Source organism: Bubalus kerabau, chromosome 21 (genome assembly GCF_029407905.1).
Source record: "Bubalus kerabau isolate K-KA32 ecotype Philippines breed swamp buffalo chromosome 21, PCC_UOA_SB_1v2, whole genome shotgun sequence".
Lineage (NCBI taxonomy): Eukaryota > Metazoa > Chordata > Mammalia > Artiodactyla > Bovidae > Bubalus > Bubalus kerabau.
Genome location: NC_073644.1, coordinates 27,529,743 through 27,539,758, shown reverse-complemented (window position 1 = coordinate 27,539,758; position 10,016 = coordinate 27,529,743). Strand labels below are relative to the sequence as shown.

The 10,016-nt window shown below is 39.6% G+C and overlaps 1 protein-coding gene across 1 annotated transcript in view; it reads right to left on the bottom strand.

Annotated features, from left to right (window-relative positions):
- KLHL14 (kelch like family member 14) overlaps nt 1–10,016 on the bottom strand; it is a 108,656-nt gene that overhangs the window by 77,277 nt on the left and 21,363 nt on the right. The window lies entirely within an intron of this gene.

The following is a 10,016-nucleotide window of genomic DNA, read 5'->3' as shown; positions in this document are numbered from 1 at the left end:
AGGGAACAAGAGAATTCCTTTAATGAAACTCTGGTGCCATTGAATGCTTCATGTATGGCTCATCAGAAAAAAACTCTTTCTGGAGAAACTCGTATCAGGGACTCATGCCTGGGGGCAGCTGTATTTGTAGAATATTTAATGTGACATCAGCTTATGATATTAATTTTGTCACAAACAAAAATAAACTCAACTATTTTGAAGTTGAAGTACTTTGGAACTATACTCATATATCTTATAGATCAGTAGTGAAAGTGAAAGTTGTGTCTGACTCTTTGCAACCGCATGTACTATGCAGTCCATGGAATTCTTCAGGCCAGAACACTGGAGTGGGTAGCCGTTCCCTTCCCCAGGGGATCTTTCCAACCCAGGGATTGAACCCAGGGCTCCCACAGGGCAGGCAGATTCTTTACCAGCTGAGCCACAAGGGAAGCCCATCATACAGGCTATACGTATATGAAGGTGATCATATAGATCAGTAGTTGGAAAACAGAAACAATATAATAGTAAAAAGCTCCATATTTTGAGGATTTCAGTCATTAGGGAAGTTTGTTGAGAAGGGTTAAGGAAACTCAGTGCAGTACATATCTCTCTTTTACTTGCAAATAATACATAACTCAAGTGCCATATCATCTCCAAAATATCTGGTTGCAGAACTAATATAAGACTATTTTTTGTTGTTGTTCTGTAGTTTTAGGCGAAATAATCAACCACTCTGTGAGTACAAGATGACAGCAGCTGTATTTTTAGACTGCTGTCAGCTTCCTTGTGTAGACACACCTGTTCAAGCAGAAGCCGCGATTCTGTGGCTGTCGCGATCTGACGCATGGACATGCTCTAGACTGAACGTAGGGGTGGCTGTGCTTTGCTGCTCAGTCGTGGCCGACTCTTTGAGACCCCATGGACTGTAGACCGTCAGGCTCCGCTGTCCAGGAGGATTCTCCAGGCAAGAATACTGGAGTGGGTTGCCGTGCCCTCCTCCAGGGGATCTTCCCAACCCAGGGATCAAACCTAGGTCTCCCGCATTGCAGGCAGATTCTTCACCGTCTAAGTCTGCAGGGAAGCCCAAACGTGGGGGTAGATGGACCAATGTCTACCCATTAGACATAGAGGCAAGGACTCATTGGAATGGTATGACCAAAGTCAATTACCAAACGGTAATTGGGTCTCTGTTTTAATATTTAAATAAATGTACAGCTTTAAAAAATGTGTTTCAGGAGCAACAAAGGGAGATAAATGCATGGCTCAAATGATGCTCAAGTAAGGGTGTTTCATTCACTGATAAGGCCAGTTTCCCTGGACCAGTCCCACTGGTGATTTTCAATATCTCCGGAGATGGACCATCTCTCCAGATGAGGAGAGGATCAAGGGTCTTTGTCATTTCTGCCCAAAGAGCCAAAGAAGATGCCCAAAGAAGATGCCCAAAGAAGATGGAGAGTCTTCGTCCTTTCTGTCCCCTACAAACTGGACTGGGATTATCAATATATAAGCCACTGATCAGCTGGCAAACGGTAACAACTGCCATCCTGGCAGCAAAGACACGACTCAAAGGGTTAGCTGGCAAAGCAGCTAGGAGAGACTCTGCATCAACTAGGACATGTCTCTGAACCAGCCAGGCCTCCTGAAGAATTACATGGAAGGAAAGGAAATCCCCCATTGGCTGCGTATTTTCTGTAAGAGAACAGTGCTCTGAGGTCATTACGATGACTTCCCTGGTGAGTGAAGACACATTCTAAAGCTTTTGCATTGTTACATTTATATCATCATCCATTCAACTTATGGCATTCTTACTTAGAGTATTTTGTTCCTAAAGCTTATGTTACTCCATGTTCCAACCTGATATTAATGCTATTCAATTCTAAATAAAGTTTAATACTCTACCTTGTGAAGGTGAATCATACAGAAAGCAAAAATGGGATAAAACATGTGAGAAGTAGCACAGCACAGAATAAAGAACACATAAAACAACAAAATGCATTTGAGTGGTTTTCTTGCAATTTCTCCATCGATTCTCAAAACGACACTGTCATAGGTAAAGTTCACTCAACAGGGGAGTAAGAAAGTTTTTAGAGTCAAATAAAGTGGCAGAAACAGTGTTCAGACCTAGGTCTTCTAAATACCAAGTCACTGATCTTTTTAAAATTCAAATCACTTAAAAATTTTTTATTTTAACATAAATTCTGGTTAAGACCCAGGTGACCCGGATTCTAGGACTAATTTTGTGATTTAGCAGAGTGACTTTGTATAAATTACTTGGCTTCTTAGAGACTATGTTTTCTTATCTTTAAATAGAGGAGTAATATCTGATCTGCATGAGGATTATATGAAACAATGAAGTGAAATGTTCTATGTAAACTCTAAGGTAAATGATTTTTAAATCAATCTTTAGTATTCACAGTACAATGTGGGCTTTATTTCATTATGCCAAACCTGATTAGTTAAAATAGAAAAGTGGTATTTTTCACTGAGATTCTTGTTGAGTTCATATATATAAATACAAGCTAATTAAGAGGATTTCACTACCTAGCTGTTATCTTATAATTGTATGTCCTTAGAAAATTATCAATTAGATTATAATGGGTGTCTTTGAGCCTTGTTATAAGAAAATATACTTTGGACATGACATAAAACTGTGAACCTTTAAATAAAGAGCCAAATAAAGAGACCTAATAGAGATTACTCTACATTTCTTATTTCTTAAGAATAAAACAAATGAGAAAAACCAACACATATTTTACTTTGATATAAATGCAATGTCAACTATTCAATTACTCCTAGAAACTAATACACGTGAATAATTCCTGTGGAAAAGCTCCCATTCTTTTTACATGTGCAATTATAATAGTGACAATCACAGTAATGACAGATAATAATGAATGCAGATCAGATATTGAAACCTCTGATTATCATGCCATTTATTTGATGTGTGTGAACTTCAATTTGAAAACACCATGAAAAAAGATACCTTGTGAACTAGAAAAGTAAAATTAGAAGGATCTGAATTAACTTGCTGAGGGGGCTTTCCATTATTCTCCTCTAAACAATTCCAGTAGAGCTTTACAGGTTTAATTTTAGATTAGACAAAATCTACAATATTGCAATAGAGTTCCTTTATTTGGTAACATAGTATACTTTTTAGAAGCTCTTACATAGGAAAGTAATTTAGCCAAACTTAATCTATTCTCTTTAAGTCCGTTAATATTTTAAAAATATTTATTTTCACTCATCTTTGCACTTCCTAGACCAAAGTAATACATTTAAAAGGTAAGTAATTAGAGAAACTTAAAGAGCTGAGAATGTCATGATTAATAATACAATTTGCATGCCTTTGGGCTCTTAGAGTCCTGCTTAGAAAAATATAAGGTTAAAAAGGCAACGGAATTTGAAGGTCTCCTTTGTTCCAGCTCAGTAATCACCCAACATTTACCATGTGTCACATTTGCGCGTGTGTGTGCGTATGTATGCGTGTGTGCTCGTGCGCATGGGTACTTTGGTTCCGGGGATGAATGATTGAAGAATAACCTAAAATCTCCTGGTATAAACAAATTTTTCATCATACTGGTGTTCTAAGTATGGTAAAGTCTCATTTATTTATATTTCAGTGATTTGGAACTTTAATAATTGGGAAACAGGCCAGGTAAAGTTTTCCTTCGCAGGATACATATAAAAAGTTTTTATTAACTAGGTTGCAAGAAGAGTTTTAACCAATTTAAGAAGTCAGTTGGTCTGCTGGCACTTTAGAGCCACCCACCTACATTTAGGCTAAGTTTTTTTACAGATAACAAATTATTCTCAACTATTTATTAAAGAAAATGTTCTGCAGTATTCTGAAAAATCATTAAGTCAGAGAATTAAAAGAGAAGTTTAAATTTGTCTTCTTCAGCAATTCCCAAGCCTGGAAAATCATCAGAATCACCTGAGGGGATTAAAATACTCAGATTTTTGAGATTAAATTCTTAGGTCTCAATTTCCAGAGGTTATGTTTCAGTGGGATGAGGTCTTAAAAATCAATAATGTTACAGTTTTCTGGTTGATTCTGACACACAGGCAGACTTCAGGCCACTCATTTGGTTCAGTTCTCCATATAATGTAGAAATCCTTTCAATAGTTTTTTTTTTTTTTTAAATAAGTAAACATTATTATTAACTTGGAAATTTATAAGGAAATGGATCTTGGTTTTTCAAATGCACTCTACTGTGGAAAGCTATTGGACACTTGTGTTAAATCTATTTTTTCTTCTCCTGATGCTGAGCTGAAAAGTCTTTCAGAGAAAAAGAACAAGTGCCCGGCTCTTTGTCATGGCACTTCTCCAATACTGGAAGATAGCTGCTATGTGTCTTCTCTTTTCCATGTTAAAAATTTCCCTTTCTTTCGGAAAAAGTTTTAATTTTCTTTACTATGCTGTTCACCTTCTTGAGTGTATTCTAGACAATCACTGTCCCTTTCAAAAATGTGAAGGTCAGAACTGTACACATATAACAAAGACAATATGTGATGGACATACTTTTTTTTAAGGTTTTCCAAAATGACAATGGTCTTTCAGCTGGCATGGCACAGTGTTGGTTCCTGTACAGCTTCCAGCTGACTACAAATACAGATTTTTTTTTAAAGCAAGACAAGCCAGCTATTCAAGTCAGTTTTTCCCCTATCCTGTATTTCTTTTAGTTAAGTATTTTAAACATCAATGCATGACTCTTTTTAAATGCTTGTATGTCCTCTACTGATTGAGACTTTGTTTCTTCTGTCATTTAACAATTACTGAGTTTCTACTATGTTCCAGTTTCTACTGTGTTTTAAACACTAAAAATCATAGTATGAACAAGAAGAAAAAATTCCCTATTCCTCATGGTAGTTACTTCCATCCTAGTGGGGACATCTATCGGAAACATCATGATTCTCCAAGCAGGACAGCCTGGTTGTTAAGGGTGTAGGTCTCACGATTAGTGAGACGTTTGGCTTCCACTATTCTGAGATGGGGCTTCCCAGGTGGTGCTAGTGGTAAAGAGCCCAGCTGCCAATGCAGGAGACTTAAGAGAAGCCAGTTGGACCTCTGGGTTGGGAAGATTCCCTGGAGGAGGGCATGGCAACCCACTCCGGTATTCTTGCCTAGAGAATCTCATGGACAGACGAGCCTGGAGGGCTACAGTTCATAGGGTTGCAAAGAATTGAACACGACTGAAGCAACTTAGCATACACACATTCTGAAATGAGTGACCTTGGGCTAGCCTCTTTGCCCTCTTGAATCTCGTTTGTAAAATTGGATAAGAATAGATCTAAAGCATAGGTTTGTTTAATGCTCCGGGCTAAACACACACACACACACACACACACACACACACACACATACACACACACACATACATGTAAACCATTTATAACAGTGCTAATCAAATGCTATCTATCACCATCACTTTTCTCTTTGTCCTCCTCCTTCCCATCATTGCCGTATCATCGATGTAGCTATTCTTTTGTGTAATTTGCAGGTAGATAAGTGAGTATCCCATATCCCCATCAAAATTTTATTACTTAAAAATAATAGCATCACATTTCCATTGTTTACATATTTTAATTATCCCAACTCATTCTCTCTGAAATGATACATAAATATTTGGATTTTTACTCTGTAATTCCCCATATACGGTCTTTAGAAGTGTGTGTGTGTGTGTTTAAACAAATGTATAATGGAAAAACTAAGCAGTTTTGAAGTGGCAGTGTAAATGGGGGTAAGTATGTGCATGCTCAGTCATGTCTGACTCTTTGCAACCCCATGGACTGCAGCCTGCCAGGCTCCTCTGTCCATGGGATTCTCCAGGCAAGAATACTGGAGTGGGTTGCCATTTCCTTTTCCAGGGGGTCTTCCCGACCCAGGGATGGAACCTGTGTCTCCTGCGTCTCTGGCTTTGGCAAGCAGATTCTTTACCTGTAGATAAATATTACCTGAGCCACCTGTAGATAATAATTATTCCATCCTTCAAAAGCCAATTTTAATATTTTTAAGATTTGTTTATTTTTGGCTGCATTGAGTCTTCGTTGCTGCATGCATGCTACTCTCTAGTTGCAATAAGCGGGCTTCTCAATGTGGTGGCTTCTCTTGTTGCGGAGCATGGGCTCCATGTGGGCAGGCTCAATAGCTGTGGCTTGAGGGTTTAGTTGCCCCGAGGCTTGTGGGAGCCTTCCAAATATCGTACATGTGTCCCCTGCTTTAGCAGGCAGATTCCCAACCACTAGACCACCAAGGAAGCTCCAGGCTAAGTTAATAAGAGTCAGCCAGATCTGGATTTAAGTTCTCTTTTTTACCACTTCATATATTTTCTATCCTTAGGCTGGTATTCAACACCTTGAAGCCTCAGTTGCCTCATCTGTAAAGTGGGAATGTTTTGAGTGTTAAAGTCATCTAAGTGTAATGTTTGAAAAGAAATGGCTGCAACTCATAAATAGAGTCACCTTCTACAGCAGTCTCTTAAGCAAAGGAAAGGCATTTTGTGCTGCTTTTGCCTTTAAAGACGATGCCTCTGCACAGTGAGGGGAGACAAAATTGATGCCCCCAACATAATCCAGTAGAGAGAGGCTGGAGAAGACAGGAAGAAGTTTTAACTGTTCCCATGACTTTCCAACTTCAGTGAACTTTGCTAACCCTAGTATTAGGCTTAGTATTTTATACAAGCATTGAGTCAAGGAGGCATTTCGTATCTAGTGATACAGTAGTGATGTATGGTAGTGACCTGAGAGGCAGGGAAAACTGGGAAGATGTAAACACCACCTCTGCGCCCCCAGGATTCACAGAAACAGACAGGTTTTGAATTTCCACAGGCCGTGGGATTGGAGGGGTTTGTAACAAATTTACCAGATCTTTAGCAGATCTGAAAAGCCACCAGATGACATCTGAGTTGCATATGGAAAATATTTATATAGTCCCATAGTAATCAGGGTTTCCCAGGTAGTGCTAGTGGTAAAGAATACTCCTGTCAATGCAGGAGACTCAGGAGACATGGGTTCGATCCCTGGGTCAGGAAGATTCCCTGGAGTAGGAAATGACCCCACTCCAGTACTCTTATCTGGAAAATTCCATAGAGGAGCCTGGCGGGCTACAGTCTATGAGGCTGCAAAGAATAGGACACGAATGAGTGACTGAGCACTGAACACATAGTAATCAATCGATAAATGGCAGCTATTATTATTATGCATCATTTATTAACCTTTGGCATTTTGTTTTATTGCTTAGAAGTCTTTTCAGATACCACAGGTGCATTGTTTATAAGCAGTCAGAATATTTACTAAGCAAGTTTAACAAAAATATAAAAAACCACTGGGCTTCCTGCAATGGTATTGGTCTAGATCTCATTCATAAATTCAACCTACTCACTCACTCCTGGCTGGGAGCTCCTCGTTAAGGAAGTCTCCAAACCTTATGATATCCAAGTCACCACATTTTACAGTAATCCTGACTCTTCTCTCATTTTCCTGTTATAGTCAATGTTCTATCAAGTTCAATGCTCTATGGATTCTGGAGCTGTAACACGTATAGACCACTATATTTAAAATGAATAACCAATAAGGACTACTGTAGAGCACAGGGAACTCTGCTCAGTATTCTGTAGCAACCTAATTAGGAAAAGAATTTGAAAAAGAATAGATACATGTATTATGTATAACTTAATCACTTTGTTGTACACATGAAACTAACATAACATTGTTAATCAACCAATATAAAAATATGTATCTCTTCATTTCAACCAAACTGCCAGTAACCTGATTCAGCTGGGTTGGCTTTCTCTGGAGCTGTTTTAACTGTGATGTCCTTGCTTTGTGAGCTTCTGCTCCCCTCTAATCTAACCTACATGCTTTGTCAAATGAATTTCAGCAAAGCCTGACATTAATGATCAATTACATTAGTCCTCTTTTTTATAAATAATCAAGGAATTCCCCATCGCTTATCCTCTGTAAAATACACATATCCTCCACGTTATAACCTCCCTTTTTCTATCTTTGTCTCTCTCTTTTTCTCATAGGTAAGTGCCTTGCTTGAGATTCTTTTCAGGAATAAAAGTATTTCTGAGTTAAGATCTGAAAAAAACATGAAAGACAAATTTAAGGAGGAAACTGCTTAGACTACGGGGAAAAGTAAACAGAAGAAGATCCTGTATCAATGGCCAGAAGGAGACTTTTTTGCAAATCAGCTAGCCTTCCCTAAACTTCCAGCTAGAAGGGTACTCAAAAGTCCCCAGAGGAGAGCTGCTACCTTTTCTTAAATTTTTCCAGAGAAGTAAACTCCCCGGAGAACGTGTTCCAGCTGATTTGATGTTGTATTTAGGTTTCTTTATCATAGCTGTTCTTGGTAATTACACAGCAGCTTTCCTGAGAAGAGCCTTTAAATAGACCTGCTAATGCCTCTCTGAGGCAGGAAAACACAGAGAACCATTATCCCCATTTAACAGATGAAAGAATAGAGGAAAAGGGGCTTGGACACCTTTTCCAGTGCCTCAGGATGGGCTTTATTTCCTCCGTTTCACAGAGGAAATATCTCCAGGGCTTTCTCACACAACCCTTCTGTGATTTTCAGGTCTGGCTGAAAATGCCTTCACTTCTCAACTTCTGACACCAGGGTCACCCCTTTTCCCCACCAGCTACATGGTGACTGAAGAATGTCAGCCATGTACAGTACTTTCTGTGCTTAGTCGTTCAGTCATGTCCGACTCTTTGATGCCCTGTGTAGGGACTGTAGCCCGCCAGCCTCCTCTGTCCATGGAATCTTTCAGGCAAGAACACTGGAGTGGGTTGCCATTTCCTACTCCAGGAGATCTTCTCGACACAGGGATGGAACCTGCGGTTCTTGTGTCTCCGCATTAGCAGGCAGATTCTTTACCACTAGCTACCTGGGAGGACTATACAGTATTTGTTGTCCTTGTTCAGTTGTTGTGTCCGACTTTTTGCAACCCCATGGATGCCAGGCTTCCCTGTCCTTCACTATCTCCCGGAGTTCACTCCAACTCACGTCCAGTGAGTCAGTGATGTTATCTAACCATCTCATCCTCCAACACCCCCTTCTCCTCTTGCCCTCAATCTTTCCCTTGCTGCTGCTGCTGCTAAGTCGCTTCAGTCGTGTCCGACTCTGTGCGACCCCAGAGATGGCAGCCTACCAGGCTCCCCCATCCCTGGGATTCTCCAGGCAAGAACACTGGAGTGGGTTGCCATTTCCTTCTCCAATGCATGAAAGTGAAAAGTGAAAATGAAGTCGCTCAGTTGTGTCTGACTCCTAGCGACCCCATGGACTGCAGCCCGCCAGGCTCCTCCATCCCTGGGATTTTCCAGGCAAGAGTACTGGAGTGGGGTGCCATTGCCTTCTCGAATCTTTCCCTTAGTTTTCCTAAAATGGAAGTGACTTTAAAATTTGTTTGATCATAAAGACAACACATGCTTATTGAGAAAAATTCTAAGTTTACTTAAACACACAAAGGACTTAGTAGTATACAGTAGGTACTCAATAAATACTTGTAGGAATGAAAAGATGATGAAGAAAAGAACGAACTGGTGAAAGGAGTCAAAGTCACTTGCAATCCCACTATCTAGTAACATGTCATTGTAGGTTCTTATCATCCTTTTTCCCCTCATCTGTTTTAAGGTCCAATAAGGTGGGTGTGTTGATGGGCGTGCCAAGAGGCAAAAGGGAAAGAAGAAAAGTTAACACTTCTGAACCAAAACATGGAAGAGTCAGAGGGTGACATATTGGAAAACAGACAGTCTTATTGACTAGCCCCCAAATCTAATGTGCTACCTAGGATCAGTGTTGCCTCCCAGAATGAGAGCTACCCATGACAGAGATAAGTTACTGAACTCCAGTTATTAGCACAATATAGTATCTTCATGGTCTCTGCCATATCTGTATATTATTTACTTAATACTTTATTTAAAACTGATCACTTTGAAATGCTTAATTCTAGTCTATTCAAGCCATTCCCAATGGTGGCTGCTCTTTAAAATCACCTGGGAGAGCTTTCATGAAATATTTAGGGTGGGAGCAC